The following is a 26,125-nucleotide window of genomic DNA, read 5'->3' on the forward strand; positions in this document are numbered from 1 at the left end:
TGCTGGAATTTTTCAAGTTTGGGCAGCCCGGATCTGAACCATGCCAGCCTCCCTCATCTGACTGGCTTTGCTACACTGCCTACCTGGAACATACCCAGGTCCCGACCACTTAGAACAGCAGCTCAGAAACCAGGACAAACCTAGCCCAGCCGTGACATCTGGTTGCCTCATACCTGGGGAAGCAGTTTAGTAAGTCATAGGTGTTAAGAAGAGTTGTCCCCGCCTGCCAAGGCTGCCAGGACATCCTGTGGGAGCCAGACCTGGAGGCAGCTGCTGGGGCAAGGAAGCATATGTTTAATAAGACCTAGGTTTTCTTTCCTTTCCCCTATGAAAGTCCCCTGGTCTCTTGCCTGAGGGTTGAAGACATCCACGGTGGCGTAATTTCCACAGCTTGCCTTTTAAAGTCCTAGTGTTAGACATAAATGTGTTCCTGGTACATTAAAACTTCACCTGTGAATTTCCAGAAGAGCAAGTACCTGCTGGCATTTTGGACTCCATGTGCTCCAGCATGTGGTGTGGGGACTGTAGGGTACAGGAAGAGGCAAGGAGCTTGCCAAGCTGAGAAACACTCATGGAGCATCTTGTTAATCAAGAGTGCAGCATTAAACATTGGCAGTCTTTCTCCCGGATGAGTAAAATAATGAGGTTCCTGGAAGACAATTTAGATTAGGTACATGGATGTCAAAGTTGTCATGTTTCAGGAGGACACGATGCCAGGATAAGATAATTATACCAAAGGGACTTTAGAGTTAGGAATTGAGCAACGGCCATGTTTAGGCTTGGGTAAGAGGTTCTCCTAGAACTCATCACCTCAAGGACAGAGGAAAAGTGTGCACTGAGCCGGATTTCACTCTGAGGAAATTTAGGTTGTAGTCAGTGTCAGAGGTGAGGACATAGGACCCATGGAAGACATTGCTCGCTGAACAAGCCCAGTGGGTTATGTTGAGAGCTGGATAGAGTAAAAACTACAGAAGGTGAAAGCACGCCTGCAATGACAGATAACAGTGCAAAGAGATTTCTAACATAGTACTGTATTATGCGCTCTGGAAATACAAGTTTTGATACCAAGCAGGTAACTGTAGATTTGAATCTGGGTTCTGCCCTCCACTGGTCTGAATTAGAAATCCCAAAGGGTGAAACTAACTCAATATCACCAGTATCATTGAGCAGGACAATTCTGCTTCCAGCCTGGTCCTCACTAGACATTATTCCTGGGAGCTGGACCCCATGTCTTCTTTTCCTAAGCCACCAGCTCTCTTTCAAGCCCCTACGTCATGATCTCCTATATCTACCTGGAGCTTGTATTTCCTGCTCAGAGAAGAAAGCAGACAAGAAGGTTCTGTTTAAATAAGGTGATTCTTCTTCAGCTTCCCAGTCCCTGCCTTCCAGTTATCTTATATTTAAGGCAGAAAGCAGAAAACCGCATTTGTCCTTAGGCCAAACCAGATTTTTCAGTACATTTTATCTGGAAATCCTAACCTTTAAGAATATGCATAATATAAAATGAAATTTGTCTTTAATAGTTGTCATCGCTTGGAACATGAATAGCGAAGGGAGAGAGTAAGCGTCCCCAATCCTTGAACAGCTCCCATTCTGTATTGCCTTGAGACTATTAGAGAAAGGATGATGAGCTACCATTCACTAAGTAAGCTCTGTGTGTTCTTGTGGCTTTATATGAGTCATATGTGTACTCTCATGTCATCTTAAGACCAACATTTGAGGCAGGCTCAGAGAGGTACAAGAACTACCTCAAAGTTATACAGCCAGCAAGTGGCAGAGGCAGGACATGAACCTATGGAGCCGAATCTGAGATCAAATAGTTCCCCCGTTGCCTCTCTGTTCCTGTTCCTGAAAGGCACTGCTGTTTGTATTGAAAAGGCTCTGTCCACGCTGCCAGCATAGGACTGCTCAAGTCTATTTCCAATCCAATTGCCAGGAGTCATCCTGCAATACACGCTGAGGAACAGTTAGGTGCCCAAGAATTAGAGAAGGTAGTCCTTTCCCCTACATATATATCTTTGACTACCTAGAAATAAAGCATTTATCTTCCTCCCCTCAGAAGTCAAATACACACTGTGTTTTAATTTTGCAACTCACTTCCAAATCATCGCTTATGGGGCAGAGTCTCAAACTTGTGCTTAAGAGCAGAAGTGTGATGGGTCCAGAAGTATCTTGTAAACTACAGGTAGACCAGCATGACTGGAGCAAAGGGTAATGCTTGTTTGGCTATGTATTTACTTTAATATCATCTAGAATCTGCCACTACCCTCCCCAACACACACACACTGAATATAAGCTCCATGAGAGTAGGTGCCTTTTGTACCTGTTTACTGTTACATTCCCCCAGGCCCAGACTAAAGCCTGGCACATAATAAGTGCTCAACAACAACAACAACAAAAGCCTGGCACATAATAAGTGCTCAACAACACTGTAGAATAAATGCCCCAAAGCTCAAGGGCAGATGTGGGCAACACAGTAGAGGCCAATAAGGCCAGCAATGTACTTCCTATAGATTGGGTAACAAAAGTGTATAAAGAATAAGTGTATAAAGAATTTGGAAATACTGCTATGTAAAGGGAGCCCTTCTGGTGCAGTGGTTAAGAGTTCAGCTGCTAACCAAAAGGTCAGGAGTTTGAATCCACCAGCCGCTCCTTGGAAATCTTGTGGGGGCAGCTCTACTCTGTCCTGTAGAGTTGCTATGAGCCAGAATTGACTTGATGGCAATGGGTTATTATATAAAGGGATGATAAGTAGCCACTGAAAATGCTGACAAGTGGATGATGAGATGGCTTTGCATTGTGTCACCTTGTCTAGGCTGAAACATGTCTCCAGATTCCCTTTCCTATTTTTCTCTGGGTACAGTGGGGCTCTGTAGTCAGCTTTCTGCAAGATCGGGTACTGATCTGCTGTGCTGACTCACCTCGTTGGTGCAAAGCACTGTCTGTACTCACCATTGCTTTACCTTCCCTATGTTCTCCTTCAGGTTTTCTGACTCCAGACTAAGACAGTCTAGGAAGAAAGACCTAGTGATCTACTTCTGCAAATTAGCCAATGAAAACCCTATGGAACCCAACAGAGTATTTGTCCTATATAGTGCTGGAAGACTAGTGCCCTAGATTAGAAGGCTCTCAAAATACACAGTGGCTGTAACAATGGACTTCAGCATACCAATAATTGTGAAGATGGCCCAGGACTGAGCAATGTTTTGTTCTGTTGTTCATGGGGTTATCATAAGTTGGAGCCAACTTGACAACAAGTAACAACAACAACCTACACTGAAAAAAGCTGCAGTCCTGCTCAAATGTCCCCTACCTAATCTGAGAAGTCTTAGGAGAGGTGGTTCATGTGTTTTGCAGATAAGGCCTCTCTGATACCCTAGATTGTCTACCATTGTCCTCATTACCTCTCCTCTACTTTTGATAAGACTTCCTGCCATTCTTCATAGTGGTAGCCAGGTAACTGATGCCCAGGACATCATTTCTGGGTGAGGCCACCATAGTTGCTGTTGGTGATGGTGTTTGGTGATGTCTGCATGGGACCTGCAGACACCCAGCATCAGAGATTTGGGCTCATGGCTACAAGGTTGTGCAACTCCAGGGGGCACCATCCCACAAAATACCAGGTGAGTAGGATTCCAAGGGGCACAGCTCTTGTCTGTGCTGAAAAGAGTAGTTGTGTTCCTGCAAAACTTATCAATATTTAATTTTTGTTGCACAAGCTCTTGACACTTTCTCCTAACGCTATATTGCTGGGCCCAAAGCTGAGCCAGTTCACAGTGGCTTTTAAAAAAAAAGTAATTTTTAAATGTACTTTACTGATATGGTTTCCTCATTCTAGAAGTTAGGCATATGCCCGTAGGTACTAAGCTTGTCAGCAATCCACACAGCAGATATATTGTTAACTTAGGATCTATCCTTCTCTCTGCCAACTAATGCCAATGTCTGCACCTCCAAAATTCACTCCCTGAAGTTCTTCATGAAAATAAATCCCAAGTGGAGCCACTTGACCAAGTCTTCCCAACATACACCTGAATCTCAGAGTAAATGCAAAGCTGGGGTCCCATTTTCAGACAAAAGATCAGACTATGGCACACAAGACTGTGTAGATAAAGTGCTAAACTGTGCGATTATGGCAAAAACAGCCACAACCCCTCAGGAAATGTATATGCCAGCTCAATCAGCATTCTTGGTGCTTCTCCATAACCAGTTGCCGGAGGGTCAACCCTGACTCATGGCACCTGCACACGTGTCAGAGCAGAACTGAGCTCCACAGGATTCTCCATGGCTGGTTTTTCAGAAGGAGGTCATTTGCCCTTTCTTCCAAGGTGCTTCTGGGTAAGCTTGCATCTCCAACTTTTTGGTTAGCAGCCAAGCATGTTAACCACTTGTACCACCCAGGGACTACCGATCCTATTTGATCCTTCTGAACACCCTGTGCAATAGGTAGTGGTCATGCCTTCAGTAGATAAGTATACTGAGGTCTGGAAAGATTGTCTCTGGAAGTAATTTGAGCCGAGCACACAGAAAGCCATGCAAGTGAGTGGTGCAACTCAAACTCAAACCTTTTTACAAAATATTTTTTCCACTGCCCTGTGCTATAGCATTAGAAGAAAACTCAGTGAATAAACAAGAGTCCTTTTGAACATGCTTTGGTGATGGCAGTAAGTGCACTTGGAATTGAAAACTGGTTAGTATTTGAATAATTGGATGATATTTGAATTAACAAGACCCTGAATTTACTGATGAGGGATCTGATGTGTACGGCTGGGAAATGACTGCTTTGTCACAGAGTTGGGAAGAGACTGAGCCCAAGGCAGGACTATTAGCTCCAACTTTCATTCTGGCCTCCTTCAGCCAGCCTGTGCTGTCTCATGCTCTGCTACCTGCACCAGGTATCTCGGAGGACAATCTGCATTTGACATTAGCAATACATGAAATGGTGCCATTTCATTTTTGCAGTGAAACAATGCCAATTTTAAACATGTCCTTTACCCTTTTGCATCAGAATCATCCGAAGTATTCATTTTTTAAGTAATGTTTAATTTTTTCTACTCACCCTTCATGCATTTGAAATAACACCAACTTCCATAATAATACCTAATTTTACTGAGTGATTATTAAGTGTTAGTTGGTCTGCCAAGAGCTATCAAGGAATTTTCTCATTTGTTCTTCATAACAACTTTATAAGGGAGGTGGCTCCATCTTTGTAGGCCATGCTTCTCTCAACTATAAGATGTGGATAACAATACCATGTAGCTCTCAGAAATATTGTGAGGACTCCCGACATATCTTAGCTGTGATTATGACCAGATTATGATAAAAACTTTGCAGAAATGAATGTTAGCTGTGTTCTCACATATTATCGAAATGGAAGGCACAAGGTAGAGTGGGAAGCGTATGGGCTTTGATATCTGAGATGATATTATTCACAACTTGGCTCTGCGTGGCTCAGCCACCAGCTCTCTCCCCTGTGAAAAGGGAATGGTTACTGAGGCTGTTGAAAAGATTTCAAGAAAGAGTGTATTTCCATGTATTGCAACACCTCATACAGAGTAAATGCTGGGGGGGAGAGGGGGAAGTTCTATTTAAATCTTCATCCTCCCAAATTCCCCTTTACTTGCTATGTGACCTTTGAAAAAATAACTTACCTAGGAGTAAAATTCTCCCCTATAAAATGCCTACATCCAGAAGTTTTGAAGACTATGGACTAACATATTCAAACATAGGTGCTCCAGAAGCATTTAGTTATGTCATTCATTTTGGGTCAGTTATTTCAGAAAGCACCTAAATGCAGAAGAAGGGAGGGTTTTGTTGTTACTGTTTTTTTTGTTTCCCCTTATCTTCACATAAGGGAACATCCAGCCAGTAGGAGCATTGCCCTCTCCAACAACTCGATGGCCTGATGTGCCAAGGAGATTGGGGAAAGAGGCAGTGATATCAGATAAATCTTTCAATAAATTCCGCCACAGTGTGACAATGGATTGCATTAACACTGTTGAAAATTCCATGTAATTGGAGATGGAGAAGCCTGCTAAAATACAAAAGAAATAAAAAGGATTATTTTTATAGAAAAAAAAATGAGTATCTTTGGCACCACTTGAAAGGTTCCTAACCTGCGGAGGACAGTCACCTTGAAGTAGTTTTTGGCTCAACCTTAGGAAGAGCTTAACTCTGAGCTACAGTTTTAACCAGCAGCTAGGATACTACAGTGGTTGCTATGACGGTCCACCCAGCTCCCTCACTCAGGAATGACAGAATTAGTCCCCCAGCTGCTGGGATACCTGCCAGCAGAAGACCCATTGCAGTCAGCCCCCTTTGAGAATTTTTTCTGCCGAGCAATGCAAGCTTGCTCAGTGTCATGCCAGTTTTCTTGGCAAGAGCATATCCAGTGACGAATGGAGTGAAGATACAAAGAACAGGCCCCTTCAGTCCAGCTCTGAACTACTCTGAAAGGCCATCCAAGCCCCAGGATCCCTCTTACATTTACAGCTCCAAGGAGATTACATGACAGTTCCCTGGCTTCCTCTGCCCAGCTCTGTTTCCTCACTTATGTTCCCCAGGTGTTGATCCCAAGAAATGTCTAATAAACTTACATGCTAATCTCTGTCAAGGAGTCTGCTTCAAGGAAACCCACAGTTGATGCTGGAATGATTTGAGAAAGCTGATGGTAGAATGAGATTTGGAGAACCTGTCCCCTGTCTGGCTATGAGGACCCCACCACCAATAAGGAGTTTGAACACAGTTAAGTTTGTTAAAACGGGCAAGTGCACCACCATGGCCCCTCCAGAGAGGTATAGAGACGGCTAACAGAGCATAGCCTCCCTATTGTTTAAAATTCCCATAGAGTCAGCTGAGGACTCCATTGGAACTGCATTGCAGCTCAGCCTCGCTTCTGCCCTACCAAATTTTTTACCCTTCCTTCCATGGCTGTTGATATAATAATCATAAGCACCATATTAAAAACCTCACTCATGCAGGTCTCTTTCTCAGAGTATGTCCTCCAGTGGCCCCACCCAGTGGCAGGCGTCTCTTCAATCCACATTTATACGGATTTCCTGGACCACACATTGTTATCTGTCTTGTTCCTTCAACTCTCTAAAGAACATTTGCACTTTGTGTCTGTAAATTATTATTTATTTATTATGGACATTGGATATGTGGGTATCGTATTTAACCCTTACTCTCGTGTTGATTTTACCATCTTATTAGTAGAACACTAATAAAATTTAGAATCTAACCAGTGATCATTATGTGTCAACAACCAACCAACCAGTTGCCATGGAGTCGACTCTGACTCATGGCGACCCCATGTGTGTGAGAATAGAAATGTGCTCCATAGGGTTTTCAATGGCTGATTTTTCGGGAAGTAGATTGTCAGGCCTTTCTTCTGAGGCCACCTCTGGGTAGACTCCAACCCTTCACTTAGTAACTGAGTATGTTAATCTTTTGCACTACCCAGGGACTCCCACTACGTGTTAGGTGCTATGCTAAAGTGATGAAACTCAAGTGGTGTTCTTATGCATCTTTGCCACTTAAAGAGTACAATAAAAACTCTCTGAGTGTCTGTTTAACTGTAATTTAACACACAGAATGCCTCTCTCACAATAAGGTAAGAGTTACATTAATTTGCATATCACAGTGAGCTAGGTACCTCTTTAAATGGAACAGGGAACAGATAAGGACTATCCATGTTAGATGCAATGCTTAGCCATGAAAGCAACATGAAGCATGAAATCCCCATGCAAATAATGAACATAAAAACGCATTCACACTAATAAGAATCCATGAATGTTTTTAAAGTAATTTCTCATCCATACCAAACATAGTCATAACACAGACTTTGGAGTCTGAAAAAATTGGACTTAATTCCTATCTCTACATTTTCTACCACTTAATTTTTTTTAATTGCTAGCTGAATTTGGAAAATCCAGATTAACCTTTTTTAGACCCAGTTTCCTTATCTATAAATCTATCATCTATACACTCTGCAGACTTTCCAGGGATGTTAAAATGACTGAATTAGTTAATATATGCAAGGTAATTAGAACAGAGAACAGTCTTGATATGCCCTCAAGGAGAGCAAAGATGTCACCTTGAAGACTAAGGTCCACCTAACCCAAGCCATGGTATTTTCAATCACCTCATACACATGTGAAAGAGGGGACAATGAATAAGGAAGAATGAAGAACTGAGGCATTTGAATTATGGTGTTGGCAAAGAACACTGAATATCCTATGAACCTTCAGAAAGATGAACAAATCTGTCTTGGAAGAAGTACAGTGAGAATGCTCCTTAGAAGCAAGGATGGCAAGATTTCATCTCACTTACTTTGGACATGTTATCAGGACAGCCCAATCCCTGGAGAAGAACATTATGCTTGCTAAAAGGTCAGTGAAAAAGAGGAAGACCCTCAATGAGATGGATTTACACAATGGCTGCAACAACGGGTTCAAACATAGCACCAATTGTGAGGTTGGTGCAGGACCTGACAACACTTCTTTCTGTTATACATAGGGTCACTATGAGTGGGAACTGACTCAACAGCACCTAACAACCACAACAACAAGGAAAGTGAAGAATTACTAGTTTTATTTTACTAGTTGTTGCTATTATTACTATAAGTCCCCACCATAAACCTAGCAGATAGGCAGACACGATGCTACCATTACCATTTAGAGAAAATAATGATGACTGAAGTGTGTCACTCAGCCACATAGTTAGAAAAACAATGGTGGAGTCAGGTTTTGAATCTCTGCTTTCCATCTCCACACTCATTGCTCATTTCAGGCTTGTTCCTTTCACAGGCTCGGGACCTAAATAATATCACTGAATAGTCCTTCAGATGAACACAAGGAGTGAGGTGCTAGGTGACACAGAAGTAAAGGGTCTTGCTCTCAACTCATGAAAAAGTTATCAGCCTCTCAGAGTTCTCTATTTGCCAGCCCAGTTGCTTCTTTTAAGCCATAATCCTGTAAGCCTTGCCCTGACTTCACAAGGTGAGTCTGTAGTCTTCTGAGTCTGTAGCACCTTCTTACACTAACTTTTCCTCTGAACTCTGCAACTGCCCACTTGTTAATGCCTTCTCAAGAATGCCTTTTATACATGAGTTGTTACGTTTGAGCTGATTCAGGAAAAAAATGCCCTCACAAGTATGTAAGAGTACCTTAAAACTGAGGCACCTGGCATGACTAAGTGACTGACACAGGTTTGAATCTAAATATCCCTTTTCCCTGTATCCCCTTTTCCTTCTGCTTTCAGAATATATGTATGTACTCTCTCCTTCAGGTGAACAACTTTGTAGTTATACTATAATAAAAATATTTTGTTCTTAGAAAGAATGCTTGTAACTGATGTATGACAAAGTTGTGGTTTATAGTTAAGCAAATGATAAGAATGTCCCAGGAAGGGAATGACAAGAATGTTCCTCAAAAAGATGTTTATGTGTATAGTTTGACTGCAGAAAACCTATGATGATAGCTGACATTTTGAAAAGTTTACTTGTGACTCTTACATAACCCCCAGCTCTCATATATAAAAATCTTTCTCCCCTTTCAGACTTTAGAGTACCTCCCAGTGCTACCCCACACCAGGAGCACTTCTCAGTGCTACCTCAACCTGGGCTATTTTCTGTTCCTCAACAAAACTCTATAATTTCTCTCCTTACAGAGCTCTAGTTACTTTTACACTGTGACATAAGAAAAATGGCAAATAAAGCAGCAATAAAGTGTCTTTGATTGCATGCTGTGCATTGTAGGGGTTATCACTCTGGTGGTAGATCAAGAAAGAAAATACAGGCAGTCCCAAAGTTATGAACATCTGTCTTAAAGACAACCCGTACTTCCCTTTTCATGTGAGGTAAATGTGCCCTCACTTTGAAACTACTGAACCAACCCCTACTCATAACAAACTCTTCATCACAGTCACCTTCACTTGCTGCACATGCAGCTCTTGAATCATTGACCAGGCTTCAACCTTTTCTTGCACTAAAGTAAGGCTAAATAAGGATGGAATGCACTTATCCCAACTTATGTGTAAATTCTTAAAGACATGTTCAGGAACTCTTCTTAATCCGAGGACTGCCTGTATAAAAAAGTAAAAACACAAAGGCTTGCAGTGGAAAATGAAACAAACATACAAAAATTAAATAAATAAACTTTTCTTTAATTTTTTTTTTTAACCTGCCATTCATTCTCTAGCACTCAATGAAATGCTATGGTATTTGGGGAACACACAATTTATAGGGCCACATATGTCTTAACTTGCTTGGAACAGCTCTGCTTATGCCTGTTATCCTAGTATAATTTTTGAGTGAGCCCTTCACTCTCAAAAAAGTCCTGGTTGGATCTAGAAATTATATAGCTACCTCAGCTAGCAGGTAATATGGAACTGGTCAAGAAGAAAGCAAGAAAGAATTAAAAGAAGAGGCATAAGCTTTTCTGAGTCTCTACGTCATATGAATTACCTTTGAACTAGCATCTCATTTAATTATGACACAATTTAGAGAAATATAATAGTGCTTGCAGGGGAGGATCATCCAATAGGCAAGTTAATCACAGTGCTTACATTGCTTACAAGATCATCTGTAGTAAGCAATTTGATGTTTTTTCACCACATCAAAGATTCTGCTTCTAGGCATGGCTGGCATCTGTCTCTCTCCCAACCCCACAGCACCTTCCCACAGAATCAAAGACTGTTTTCAAATTTACAATCCTTGACGGGGGCGGATTACCCAGTAAGCACAGGTAAGCATGTAGCTGTCTGGATTCATTTCTACTGTGTGCCCCAGTGCTGCCTGCATGCTCACTGTTGTCACAGCTGCACACTTTCACTGCCATGGCCCCAAAGAAGCTGCCCATTTCCCTAGACAGGGAGCAATAGGAGGCCCCCAGTGTCCAGGCAGAGAGGCACAGGAGATTTCTGCCTTGGGAAAACCCCATGTTTATTTTTCTATCCACCAAATCTGTTTGTGGTGGGAGGCTGGAGCGGGAGGACATTACTAAGACTGGCTCTCAAACGTCTCAGATGTTCCTCTTGAACTTGTAACTCAGAACCCCAGCCCTCTTCCTCCAGAGGCTCCTTTGGAGAGTTTGGCTTCAGCACAAGCTTGTTCTGAAATTTCATCATCCATCCCTCAAAATGTTGCCCTAAGATTAATCTCATTTTACCTTCTTCCTTTAGAAGATGGTGGGGAAAAACACAATGAAAGCTCTGGGTTTGAGCCATAACTCATATTCAAAGATAATATTGCTTTTCAAGTCTCCCCTTTATCTTTGAAGTTGAGGAGGCAAAACACACATGAAAGAGAGGGACAATGACTATTTTATAGACCACTATAAATTTCATCAAAGAAAGCAGAACAGAGCATTAACCAATCAACATATAGCTGGAAATAAAAGCACTGTAGGCAAGGTAATGACAAAGTAATTACCCTGGTTTGAAGTCAAGGTCTAAACTTTTCTAATTTATTTTAATGAGACACTATGTTCTGCCTACATAAATCATGTATTTCTATTAAAAGGTTTGTTATAAAATGTCAATTTATATAGTTGAAAAGAATGTCTGGCAGCAAGTAGGGGCTGGTGGGGATAATTTTGGGTCTAGACTTACTATCTGCATTAACAAAGGAAGGGAATCTACAGCACTTAAATGAAAATTTGAAATGAAACTAAAATTAAGTATTGAAATTAAGTATAATTTCTCAAGCAAAAAATAGAAAAAAATATTAAGAATGGAGCTCTATAAGACGTGAAAATAAAAGTTTAGCCCAATTTAGTTATTCTTGAAGTTTCTCTCTAGCTACAGATATCATCTCCTTCTTCTTATCCTAATTGAGTTTCCCTATCTCACTCCCATTAATAACTCTGTTAGAATGAGATACTGGTCAAGTGGAAAAAAGACTCTAAATGATCTCTTCTTCTGTACAGGATTAGGTACTTTCATATGGTTATAATGATGATAACTGTGACCTTTTTTGACCTAATCCTAAAAAAGAAGGTGGATGGAAAGAAAGAAATAAATAAAACAAAATCTCATTTTTTTTTAAGTTTCAGATACAAATCCAGCTTATTGAACCACCCTTGATTAAGTATTATTATGTATGAGATATTCTACCAAGAGCTGAGAACAAAAATTAGGGGAAAACAAAGAAGCAAAAAAACAAACAAACAAAAAAAACCCCACAAATTTATCTCTATCCATACCCCCAAAATCACACATGCTAGTAGGAAAGATACATAAGACAGGAAATAAATAATAAACATACAATATGTTTCAAGGTCTCATAGAAATATGTAAAATGCAACTAGTAATCAGTTGCTGTGGAGTAATTTCCAACTCATGGTGACCCCAGGTGTGTCAGAGTAGAACTGTGCTCCATAGGGTTTTCCATGGCTGATTTTCTGAAAATGAATCTCCAGGCCTTTCTTCTGAGGCATCTCTAGGTAGAGTCCAACCTCCAACCTTTTGGTTAGTAGCCAAGCGTGTTAAACATTTGTGCTACCCAGAGACTCCTTTTACTCATTACTTATGATGACCCCGTGTGTTACAGAGTAGAATTCTGCTCCACAGGATTTTCAATGGCTGATTTTTCGACAACCATTTGCACCAACCAGGAATCCTGTAAAGTGTGCTAGAGGGTCACAAATGAGGAAATGGTCAACTTTTCCAAGGTGGTAAGATAAGGTTTCAGGGAGAAAGTGGCATTGGAGCAAGTGGCTTAAAGTGTGATAGGAGTGTGAGGGATAAGAATATCCCACAAAAAATATGTTCTGAGAATTCTCAGAAAGTATGTAGAGTGGGTACAAAGTATTATAAGCCCCAGGTGTATTCACAAAATCTACGTGGCAGCTATGATGATGCGGGTTTGTCCTATCCTATGTGACTTTTTTATTCTTGGGCACATGGCCATCCACTCTCCCCAGTGTTCTTGCAATTGGGAGGACCACAGGACTGATTCTAGCTGATAAAATATGAGCAGGAGTGATCCATGTTAAAAAGCAAAGATGTCACTTTGAGGACTAAGGTGTGCCTGACCAATCCACAGTATTTTCAGTTGCCTCATATACATGAGAAAGCTAGACAACAACTAAGGAACACAAAAAGATTTGATGCCTTTGAGCAATGTGTTGGCAAAGAATATAGAATATAGAATATACCATAGACTGCCAGAAGAATGAACAAATATGTCTTGGAAAAAGTACAGCCAGAATGCTCCCAAGAAGTGAGGATGGCAAGACTTTGTCTCATGTATTTTGGACATGTTATCAGGAGGGGAACAGTCCCTGGAGAAGGACATCATGCTTGGTAAAGCAGAAGGTCAGTGAAAAAGAGGAAGACGCTCAATGAGATGGACTGACAAAGTGGCTGCAACAATGGGCTCAAATATAACAGCAATTGTTGAGGACAGTACAGAACCAGGCAGCATTTTGTTCTGTTGTACATATGGTTACTATGGGTTGAAAATGACTCAGTGGTACCTAACAACAACAAGAGTGATTTGTGTTACACATATACCTTGGTTTTGAAAAGCCCCCTTTCAATACATGATTCTCCATTGTTTTTCTTTTCTTGAGGCAGCAAGCATGGGTGCCTTTGAGAGTATGTTTCCAAAAGGTTAAAGCAGACTGGTTTGCTGAGTCACCCCATGCAGGACACTGGGTGGAGAGTCATCCATCCCACGGCAGATTTCATGAGTGGTTTTGGGTGGCACTTTGTTAAGCTAAGGGGTCATTTGTTACTGCTACATAAGCTTATACTCTTTTGTCTAACACTGGCGACTGTGATGTGAATTGAATCATGAGGAGTTGAAAAATCTTTCTAATTCTCCTGGAATCCAGATTTCTGGGATCCATGGAGTTGGGGTGACCCACCCAGGCCATTTGCCCTTAGGTGTCCTTTTGAACCTTGAGTCTTGAAGAAACTGGTTTCTAAAAAGTCACCTTTGAATCAAACAATAGTCTAGATAAACTAGTAAGACCCTTTTGTCTTGGGCCTTGTGCTCTTTTGAAGAATTCAGTCAGTTTCAGAAAACAAAGATCCCAAAGGTCAGACTGGGAGCTATGTTTTAGGGTAAATCAGGAAGACAATGCTGTGTGAAATCCTTCCTGACCACAAATTGTTTATCAGTTCTGTTCAGACCCTTCTTCCAAGGCAATGCTGATAAAATTGGGTATAAGTGTGTCTTGAGGTTCTCTCCTCTTTGGAACATTGTTGACTCCCTGATTGAAATGGTTACCCCAATTTGCAAATTGTATATTACTAAACTTCAATCAATTTATATTATTGACTTAATATGATTTTCATTTTAACAGAGTTAAATAAAAATGTCAAATACAGTCGAACTCCTAGCCAGATTAACATAAAAACTTCACACTAAAAGACTGATGTCATTTTTTTTAATACTGAATATGTCAAGTCTGGCTTTCAACCAAATATTGCAAGGCATGCTAAAAGGCAAGAAAAAGCACAATTCGAAAAGACTAAGTAAACATCACAATCAAATTCAGTTATGAAAGAGATTTTGGATTATCAGAAAAGGGATTTAAAATAATTGTAATCAGTATGTTAAGGGCTCTAATGGAAAAAGTAGACAACATGCAAGAACAGAGTACGATGTAAGCAGAGAGATGGAAGTGCTAAGAAAGCATCAAAAGGAAATGTTAGGGAAAAAAAGAAAAAAACTACTGTAATAGAAATGAAGAATCCTTTTAATGGGCTCATCAGTTGACTGAACACAGCCAGGGAAAGAATCAGGGAGCTTGATATTAGGTCAATAGAAACATCCCAAACTGCAATTCGAAAATGGGGGAGAAAAAAAATTCATGAACTGTGGGACAAGTTCAAAGGCAGTGTAATGCAGAATGGCCAGCTAGTCTTTCCAACAAATGGTTCTGGAGCAATTGGACCTCATATGTTAAAACAAAAGAAAAGAAACCTAGATACAGACTTTATACTTTTCACAAAAATTAACTCAAAAATAGACCTTAATGTAAAACACAAAAATATACACTTTCTAGAAGATAACAGGAGAAAATATAGATGACCTTTTAGACACAACACAGAAAGCACATTCCATATAACAGCAAATAAGTTAAACTCTATTACTTAAAAACTTACGCTCTGTGAAAGACTGTTAAGAGAAAGAAAAGACAAGTAACATTCCAGAAGAAGATATTTGCTAAACACATACCCAATAAATGACTTTTATCCAAAATATACAAAGAAAACTTAAAACTCAACAATAAGAAAACCAATCCAATTAAAAATGAACAGGAGATCTGAACAGAATACTTGGCCAAGAAGATAGATGGCAAATAAGCATATCAAACAATGTTCAGCATCTTAGATTAGAGAATTTCAAATTAAAATGACAATGAGATACCATTACACACCCACTAAAAAAAAAAAGATTACACACCCACTAAAAAAAAAAAAAAAACTAGTGCCATCGAACTAGAATAGCTAAAATCCAAAAATCCGACATCATGAAATGCTGATGGGAATGTGGAGTAGCAGGAGCTCTCTCTCATTCATTCCTGGTGAGAATGAGAAATGGGACAGCTCCATTGCAAAACACTTTGATAGTTTCTGACAAGACTAAATGTAATCTTACTCAGGGCTTTGAACTGGTTTTTTCCAGTTTGAACCCCTGCTGAGAATTTGCATTTTTAACAGGTTCTCAGGTAATACTAATGCTGCTGGTTAGGAGCCAATTTTAAGAACCCCTAGTAGAGCAGTGGTTCTAAAAATTTATTATACATTAGAATCACCTGGGGATCTTTTTAAAATGTAGATTCTGATTCAGTATATCTGGGGTGGAAATGCAAGTTCTCAGCAGAGGTTTGGACTGGAATGAACCGGTCTGAAGCCCTGATCTTACAATTTGAAGTCCTGATCTTAACACACAATTCAGTATTTACTCAAATTAGTTGAAAACTTATATCCACACAAACACCTGCACACAAATGTTTATTCATAATCATTCCAACTTAGAAACAACCAAGGTGTCCTTCGATAGGTGAATGGATAAACAAATTTTAGTACATCCATACAATGGAATATTATTCAGAGGAAGAACCTTTAATATATATTGCTAAGTGAAAGGAGCAAGTCTGAAAAGGCTACATACTCTATGATTTCAAGTACAGGAAATTCTGGAAAATGTAAAACTATAGGGACACAAAGAGGATCAGTGGTTGCTAGGAGTTCAGGGTGGGGAGAATGAATATGTGAAGAACCAGAAATTTTTAGGGTGGTGAAAATACTCTGTATGATGCTGTAATGGTGGGTATATGGCAGAGTCTATTTGTCAAAACCCATACAACTGTTCAACACAAAAAAGTGAACCTTAAACTATGGACTCCAGTTAAAAGTAACGTATCAGTATTGGTTAATTAGTAGTACCAGATGTGGTACACTAATGCAAGACGTTAATAGGGAAAACTGTGTATGTGGGGGAAAACTCTGTACTATCTGCTCAATTTTTCTGTGAACATAAAATTGTTCTAAAGAATCAAGTCTATTAATTAAAAACAAACAACTTCGTGGGGGGGACGATAAAATGGTTTTACCATTAACAAGCAGAGGGAGAGAAGAAGGAAGAACTTAGACATTTTTACAGTCCCTTTTCTGCATTGGATGCTTCAAATATCACAGTCATTTTAGATGTAACAGTTACATCGACAAGATGATGTATTGGTCTGATGACTCCTTTTAAGAAATTAATTCTGAAATGTCACATATTTTCATGTTTAGAAATGTGCTTGCTCTCCATTTGGTTCAGACACTGATAACTTATTCTGAAACCCTAGATACATGGAGAGCAGCAGGGGGAGTTTTCCAATAGAACATGGCAGCCAAAGGTTCAGAGGCTTCATATCGTGGATGGGACATAATGCAGGCAACTATAATGAAAAAAAATCTGAGCATCGTTGCTGAGGAGAAGAGACCAGAGAGAAGGAATAAGCCCATTCACTCAAATGGGGCAGCGCTGCGGTGTGGGAGTCAGCCAGGAAGGAAGAAGCAAAGTCCACTCACAAGCAGGACGATGTCAAAGTCTTAATCACTGCCATACTGTGAAAGGAGTCCCTGGGTGGTGCAAATACTCGAGCACTCATCTACTAGACAAAAGCTTGGAGGTTTGAACCCACCCAGAGGTGCCTCAGAAAAAAGGTCTGGCAATCTACTTCCAAAAGGTCTCAGCCTTGAAAACCCTATGGAGTGCTGTTATACTCTGTTCATGTGGGGTCACCATGAGTTGGAGCTAATTCGATGGCAACTAACAACACCACCATCCTATGAAGAAGTACAATTGTCTAAGTCCACAGCTGCCTCCTCTCTTGAATGTTCAGGAGATCAGTGGTGAGGCGGGTGGGAGGACCCTCTGTTTGAAATCATGATCCCTTAGTTCAGCTTTCTGACAACATAGATGAACCCCAGCTATGAACAATTTGAATGCCGGTGGAGATCGTAGTAGATTTCCTGGGAGTTGGGCGTAATTCACTCTGCCTCCGAAGACATAAGCTAATTTTGAACAAATCCCTTTGCTGTCATCTACTCTAACACAGCCAATTTAGATAAATCCTTGAACGGGGATTCCATGTGCATGATATAGTCTCCTAACCAAAGAAAGGCAACCCTGGGATATTAATGGTGTCCAAATGTCCAAATGATTGCTTAAGTTCAATGCCAGCTCCTCTTTAAAAAATCCAATTTTTAATCTCAACTGTGCAAACAAAGCCTGGATCAGAAGATTAAGAGCATGGGGGAGACTGGTAATAGTACAAAGACAGCCTTGATTTTAAACAAGAGGTACCCATTCTTCTCTTTTGTTTGGACCACAAGATTCAGCTGCTAATTAGATTTTAATTAGAAGGAAAGAATTATTGCAGTGTGTTCTTCTTTGAAACACAAACAATGAGAAAATATACCTTAGATGACTTGATTATCATGGTCCCGTAGGCATGGATAATGTGTCTTGAATCCATTTACAACCACAGATTTAGATTTATGTTGGAATTTAAGCTTCCTGATTTAGCCTCTGGGAACTTTCTAGTTCTTCTTCTCCATGTCCTAGATTATGATAGTTACACTCAGGGGTTTGGGATTATTATATTTCTTGACTTCAGTCCAGATTGTGACTTTGGACAAGGTATTTAATCTTTCTGAGCCTTGGTTCCCATAAAATGGAAATAATAATACAATTTACTTCATGATGTTGGTGGGAGGACTGGATGAAATATGCATGACAAATACTTATGACTAAGCGCATATGTGTAAGAACTTCTCAGTAAACACTGGACCTGACGAGAGTGTTGATACGTTGTTAGCTCCTGTTGAGTTGGCCCCCTCATGCACAACAGAATGAAATGCTGCCCAGTCCTGTGCCATCCCCACGATCAGTTGTGGATCAGACCACTGTGATCCACAGGGTTTTCATTGGCTGATTTTCAGAAGTAGGTGGCCAGGTCTTTCTTCCTAGTCTGTCTTAGTCTGGAAGCTCCACTGAAACCTGTTCAGCATCACAGCAACACGCACACCTCCACTGACAGGCAGCTGGTGACTATGCATGAGGTGCGTTGGCTAGGAACCGAACCCAGGTCTCCTGCATATGGAAGGTGGGAATTCTACCACTGAGCCACCACTATTCTGAAGTCACGTTGCCAGAAGCCTGAAAGGCCCAGGCCAAGGCAGGAGCCCAGGGTCCTTCTCTGTGAGCCAATGGTTTCCTTGCTGTTCTGTTATTAAATACCATCTTCTATGCTTTCTTTCCTAATCATTATTCATTCCTCAAATTCTTCACACTTGTACAAAGAGAAATGCCATTTTTAAACAAATATTTATTGTGTACTTACCTGTACTATGTGCCAGGTCTGTTACTGGTCACTGGGGATGCAGTGCCGATGATGACAAACATTTGTTTCCTGTGGGGTTTACAGTCTGACACCAGCAACGACAGCTGTTTCCTGATGCCAATAGGGGCTGTGCTTTATACTTAGAACTTCACATGCATTATCTCATTTAGCTCATCATCAGGTAAATATGGTTATCATCATCTTATTGATGAAGAGACTAAAATGTAAGTAATTTTTAGTAATGCTCAAAGATACAAAGCCTGTAGACATCTGGGACTTACACCTTCCTTGCTTTGATGCCATATTGGTTTGGAAGCTATATCAAGAGTTCAGTGTTTGACAGACTAAAGTTTAGAAACCTGTTGGACATACAATTGAAAAACTTTGAGTACCTTAATATATGAGCCTGGACCTCAGAAAAGGGGAATAGAAGTAGAGACATAAGTGTTTCCTGCTCAAGAGAGGAATTTGGAGATGTGGGGATGAAAGAATCACCTAAGGCTGAAGCACTGAGCCCCCGAGGAACTTCTTACAAAGTGTCAAGTGCCTGGCACCACCTGCAGAGATTTTCATTTAATTGGCTTCCAGTGAAGCCTGGGCATCAGTATTGTTCAAGTTATCCAAGTGATTCAGATGCACAGCTAGGATAGAGAACCATTTACCCGGAAAGACAGAAAGTAGAAAAACGCAAAGAAGGCTCAGAATGGAGTCCAGAGCCCAGATTCCTACATGGGGAAACGTGTAGAGAGAAAAATGTAGCCAAGGAGACAGATGAGCGGTGCCCACAGGACACAAAGCACCATTGTACTTTATGGGAGGCAGTCATATCTTCTAGCTGGGAAGACTGGGGATGCCAATGGGGTATCGGTGAGAATTTGAACAAATGACATTTTAGAATGACATTCGAGACTGGTTGGGAATTTGGAAGAAGAGGAGTAAATGTTCCCATTGGAATGAACTCCAGGAATGAAGACACGGGATTAGGAAAGCCTTCTGCAGATCAATCAGCTGGTAGACAGGGTGAATCACAAGCTGCCAACTCTCCCCAGACAAGCTTTAGCCAAGCCCCTGTTGGCCACATCTCCAGGTCAGATGAGGTTCTCATCTATAATGCAGAACCAGGTGACAGTTAATTTAGGATATCAGATACTGTCTGGGAGTTTGTGATCCGCCTACCTTCTCCAATCATCAATTCAAGCCAACTGTCATCACTGTAAATTTCTTGCAAAGAGCTGCCACTGACCAGGCAGGCAGGCAGGCACAAAAGAATTCTCAGACTGATGATTGGTATCACTCAAGAAAAAGATCTCACCCTGAATGCCCATGGTGCAATGTGCTCAAAGTCCCATTTAGGACAAAGGTGATTCCTTGACTATTCCATTTACCTATAGCTCTACATGGAGCTTTTGCTTTGCTTGTATTTGCCTCCTGTTTGAGTCATAGTTTCATCCCATAAGGCAGGTCTTCACTACAATCACATCGATAAAGTTGGCTCATTATGTAGGGCGATGTTTCCTGTGTATGAACCCACGAGGTTTAAATCCCAGTTCTATCGGTTACGAGTTCTGTTATCTGGAGTACATTCCATGAACACACTCAATGGCTCAGTTTTCTAACGTGGAAAATAGTGGTAACAATGGAACAAACCTCATAGGCTTTTCAAGAATCCCTGGCATATGGTTAGGGCTCAATAAATGTCTATATTTTTATAATGATACCATTATTTGTGTTGTTTCTATTTTTACCTTAGTTACTAGTTTAACATATTTTCTGTAATGTACACAGCCTTGAGTTAGCAGCAGAAATATAAAATATACAAATGGATAAAAAAATCTCCTTGCCCTAGAGGCATATATACTTTGGTAGACTGCGAGTCATTTGATAAGCACAACACACAAGTACAATGCACTGTGAGCACTCATTTACTTATTCATTAAAACAGATATTTTTCAGGGCTTCTTACAGACTAGTGCCCCTAGTGCCCGGCACGAAGTAGGTGCTCGAAATGTAACATATGTACCAAAAGAATGGATGTGAAGCTCTCTTAAATCATCCATTTACAATGAGAAAATCTGACATAAAGACTGTCTCCCTGCTCTGCATTGTATTATGTTTGATAAATCAAAATGGAAAGTGCAACTTTAGAATAGGAAATTCCTCTGTTCCAGTTTGTCTCAATCCTTTGAGTTTCATAAGCATAACCCAGCAGTCTGATCACTCTAAAATAAAGCAGGAGGTAACAGGGAGAGGGAGTCTGCCTTAGAGCCCCTTCATCATCCATCTTTGTTTTAGAATGAGGCTAACGCAGGCAAATTAAACCAAAAGGGGAAAGTAGGCCATCTCATTTGTCATTGCAGCTTGTTCTGATCAAATGAGATAATGTCCTTTGCACTTCTGTGTCTTACAACACTGCCATGCCACCTGTCATCTTCTCGTCAACTTCTGAGGGCTGATGAGCATCCTTGCCCTCCAAGCGGAATGGGGCTTTTTCCTTCTTTGTTTGATGATGCGCAGTGTCAGCTCATTAGTGGACGTGTAGAGAGTCCCTCCTTTGAAATGTTGCTATTGTGGCTAGCAGCATCACCTCTAAGTATTAATTGGGGGTCATTGGAGCCACTGGGATGAACAAAGGGCCAAGAGTTGGAGCTTGAAGTTCAGGCTGTGTCTCAGGATGGAACTGATGACCTGTCTGGACCCCTGCTTCCAGAGCCCCCAGAAGTAATGGACACACCTCACATATGCACACAGACATGACTGCAGACCTGGATTCCAGATTTTCCTTCTGTCTTACTCTCTTAGTTTCCATGTGACCTAGTCATCTGCATGTTTTGGTAAACGTAATTATTACAAAGCCTTGGGGGTATAAGTAAGGCAGACTGGTCCAGCAAGTGTTGCACCCCAAGAAACAGCAAGGGGAGGGAACTGGATGGTGCTTCCCAGGATAGATGCATTAGAGAAGAGTCCCCATGACACCCCCAAACCTTCAGGAAACAGTGAATGTCACTAAATACCAAGCGTAAGTAGGTTTCTGGGGTAAAATTAGGATAGGTGGTTATCAGTGAACTTGTATGCTTTTTTCACTAATTCCAGTGCCTACATTACTGTGAAAATGACAAAAGGTCTCTTTAGAGTATGGTGTCATTCATTCAATTCATACAACAAACTGCATTCCAAATACACACACTATTTTAGGTGCCGTGCTTACAATGACGAACAAAAATAAAGTCCCAGCTCTCTTGGGACACCTGGCTCTATTGCTGGGAGACTGAGCTATAAAAAATGCATTAGAAAGTGCATTGGATAGGTAGACCAGTAGCCCTGAGTTATTCTGACTCATGGTGACCCCATGTGTCAGAGTAAAACTATGTTCCACAAAGGTTTTCAATGGCTGATTTTTCAAAAGTAGATTACCAGGCCTTTCTTCCAAGGTGCTTCTGGATATATTCTAATCTCTAACTTTTTGGTTAGCAGCCAAGTGCCTGAACCTTTTGCACCACTCAGGAGCTCTTGGATAGGCATATATCTCAAATGCTTAAAAGCAGATAAACAACTACATGTACAAGCATGCTTATAGCAGCACCAGTCATAAGAACCAAAAGCTGGAAGCAGCTCAAATGTCTATCAGTGAATGAAGGGATATCCAAATTGTGGAACATACATACAACAGAATATTATTCAATCATAAAAAGGAATAAAGTTCTCATATATGCTATGCAGCATGGATGAGCCTCGAAAACATTATGCTAAGTATAAGAAGAGAGACATAACAGGTCTCACGCTGTATGATTCCATTTATATAAAATGTCCAGAATAGACAAATCCATAGAGAATACAGATTGGTGGTTGTCAGATGCTGGGGGGAGGGTAATGGGAAGAAACTGCCCAGTGGGTAGGGGGTTTCACTTTGAAATGATGGAATCTTGTATAACTATGTAAAACCCCAAAACCAGGCCTGTTGCCGTGGAGACAATTCTAACTCAAAGTGACCCTATAGCACAGACTAGAACTACTTCATAGGGTTTCCAAGGAGTGGCTGGTGGATTCCAACTGTTGACTTTTTGGTTAGCAGCCGAGCTCTTAACTACTGTGCCACCAGAGTTCCATGTTATAAAATATAAAATGTAAATGTACGTCATATACATATTAGCATAGAATCTGATCTTTGTGGAATAAATGGAAAATTCAAATACACGGAAGAAAATGAAAACCACTTATAGCACCATCACCCTGAGTTAAATAACACTGAAAATTTGGGGTGCTTTTTCCCAATCTCTCTTGCTCTACACACACACACTGCAATCATGATATATACTTTTTCTGTCTGCTTTGTAAAGTGAACAGCATTTTGTTCAAATTTAAACCATTGCGTGCTAGTCCGTTATTTGGTTATATCATGTTTAACCAATTTTCCTACTTCAGGAAATTTTCATTAGATCTAGTTTCACTCACAAATGACGGTGTAAGAAGTCTGTGTGCATGTAAACATGTATGCCTAGAAATAACAAATTGTCTCAAAAACCAATATCACCCGTTAAGTACTGTGTTCCTTTAAACAATCACCTATATGAGACCAAACAGTCAACAGTTACTTTAAAACAAAGGTGAGAATGTAAGGAGGTAGGGTAACTAATGGAAACAGAACAACCAGAACGAGTAGTGAATTCCCAACATTGTGAATGTACTAAATGCCACTGAATTGTTCACCTCTGAATGGTTAATTTTATGTTGTATGAATGTCATCCCAATAAATTATTTAACAAATAATAATAATTTTTAAAAAAGCACACCCAATTTCCAGCCAGGTGAATGGACTCCAAATTTAATTAGCCACATGAACGTAAACCACTTCTCTGGATCACAGTTCTCCCATCTGTAAAATGGGATATGGGATAAAATTTAGCAGCCCTGTCAGTCTCTTGGGGAGGTGATGAGGCTAAAGCCAGATGAAGGTGTGAAAATTATCGTATAGTGTAGTGAAGGATTCCTGTGTACTGCTCCACTGCTGGGCGGGACTGGTGGAGACAGTCTGTGGGTCTGGGCGTGGGTTGTTAGGGGCCTCTGTGTGGGGGATCAGGGAGGGATTCATCGTGATTACAGTTGCTTCTGGACCTGGACCGGGTTCACTAGGCAGGCGATTAGGGTCATCAGTGCTGATTGTCATCTCTGCCCCAGAAAAGCCTGCTGCAGCCAGAGGAGAGGCCACCCTTTACCAAGACTAGCTCAGCAGAGGCCTGGCTCCCCTCATCAGCAGGAGGGAGCAGGTGGTCAATAATCAGCACTAACCATCCACCTTCCGGTTTCAGAGCCTTTACAGGAGGGGAGCGATGCCCTAGGTCCCTGTCATGCGTAAAACATGGTTAATCCACAGGCTGGTTAATTGATCCTTGTAGATAAGGCTCCTGACTTCAAGTCTTTTACAGTCTTCAGGTAGGCTGGGGCTGGGGGAAGGCAGAGGACAGCAATTACCACATAAACAATTTAGGAACATCGCATAGTTACATATTGTTAATTCTTTAACAGGCGATAGCATATATGTTCCATCTACCTAGAGGTTTATTAGCGTGCAGTTGATCCACTGTAGTACGTTCTGGAGTCATGGTGGATACTGGTGCAACTTCCTAAAAAAACAAGGAAGTGGGTCTGTGCCACATTGGAGTGTTGAGAGCCATGGGTGTGACGGGAAGCTTCCTGGAGGAGTGACTGTGGGAAACTTTGTGTCTCTTGGAAGTATGTTTACTATTTCCTTTGTGTTATTGGGAAGATACGGTTACCACATTTGGAAATACTCAAGTAAATGAGTGATTTTGGGGGCCAAGACAGTTTGTGATGCACTTCCTGGGCCATGGGACCAATGTGTTCCGTGAGTGTGATGTGCTCCGTGGAACATGGTACCAATACAGCCCACTCTAAGTCAAACTGGTAACAATTATGTGCAGCAAGTGCAGTGTTTATTTACTATTTCATGTGTATTTTCAGAAAGCTGAGTAAGCTATTTTGTGGCTTAAGTGTAACCAGGAAGTCTGGTGCGCTTCCTGAGCCATGGGCCTAATATGTCCTGCTTGCAATTGGCACCCCATTTTTTCAAATAATAAACAACTACCAACAATGATTCAGCATCCATTCCGTTAGTGAAAAAACATGGCTTCACCAAAAAATTTCACCCCCAAAAAATAATTCACCCATGAAACGGTTAAATGTATTTATTTACTAGAACCACATATTAATTCACAATTCATCCAAATGTGTGAAAAAAAAAAATTGGTTTATTTTTTCTTTAATTTTATTCAAAAGCCCCATCCTTCTGAGTAGTATAGAAAAACTCAGATTTCATCCAAAGTCAGTCATTTTAACATTCTCTTTAGGAACTAGTCTCAGAATTCTAGCCCAATCTCCTCCTCCCTTCCCCCCAATGGCAGCCTGGTCTTGTGAATCCAAGGAAGAAGAAAGCTTCTCATCCATGGCATGTCCTCTAGTTCTCAGCTCTCATCCAATGGGAACGGCTGCCTTGGCCTCCTGTCTGGGTGTCGGGGCTCAAGTGTCCTGTGGGCCTTCTGTGGTGTTGGTCTACCCCTGGTACTGGAGTCCATGACACCAGCCATTTGCCTTCAATCTTAAAGTCCCTTTATACTGCAGTCCGCCTACTCTGACCTTGGGCTTCTGCCATTAGCCTTCCAGCTCCTCCACACCTGCTCACTGGGGCCTGCAGGGACTTGGTTCACATGTACACATAGGCATCCATCCCAGAGACACAGGAAAACTTCTCTCATCATTTCCATGCCAAGGTGAGGGCTGGGATTCTCCTGGGGGTCTTCAGCCTTCATATGTGATATCAAGAAATGCAGGTCATTAGCCTCAGGTGGCATGAGGCATTGCTGGTCCAGTGGTAAAATTCTCCCCTTTCATACAAGAGACCCAGGTTAACTTCTTGGCCAATGCACCTCACCCACAGCCACCACCCACCTGGCAGTGGAGGCTTGCATGTTGTTATTATGCTGAACAAGTCTTAGCAGAGCTTCCAGACTAAGATGAACTAAGAAGTCGGGCATGGTGATCTACTTCAGAAAATCAGACAATGAAAATCCTACTGATATCAATGGTCTGAGCCCCAAATGATCATGGGGACCAGACAGTGTTTCCTTCTGTTGTGCATGGGGTCTCGACGAGTTGGGGCTGACTCATAGGGCAGCCAACAACATCAGCCCCAGGTGGAGAGCAGGGGAAGAAATGAAGAGCCTAGAGGCTGACCGTTGCTTTCCCTTGTCTCTGCTCCTCCA

The sequence above is a fragment of the Loxodonta africana genome, chromosome 14 (assembly GCF_030014295.1).
Source record: "Loxodonta africana isolate mLoxAfr1 chromosome 14, mLoxAfr1.hap2, whole genome shotgun sequence".
In the NCBI taxonomy this organism is placed as follows: Eukaryota; Metazoa; Chordata; class Mammalia; order Proboscidea; family Elephantidae; genus Loxodonta; species Loxodonta africana.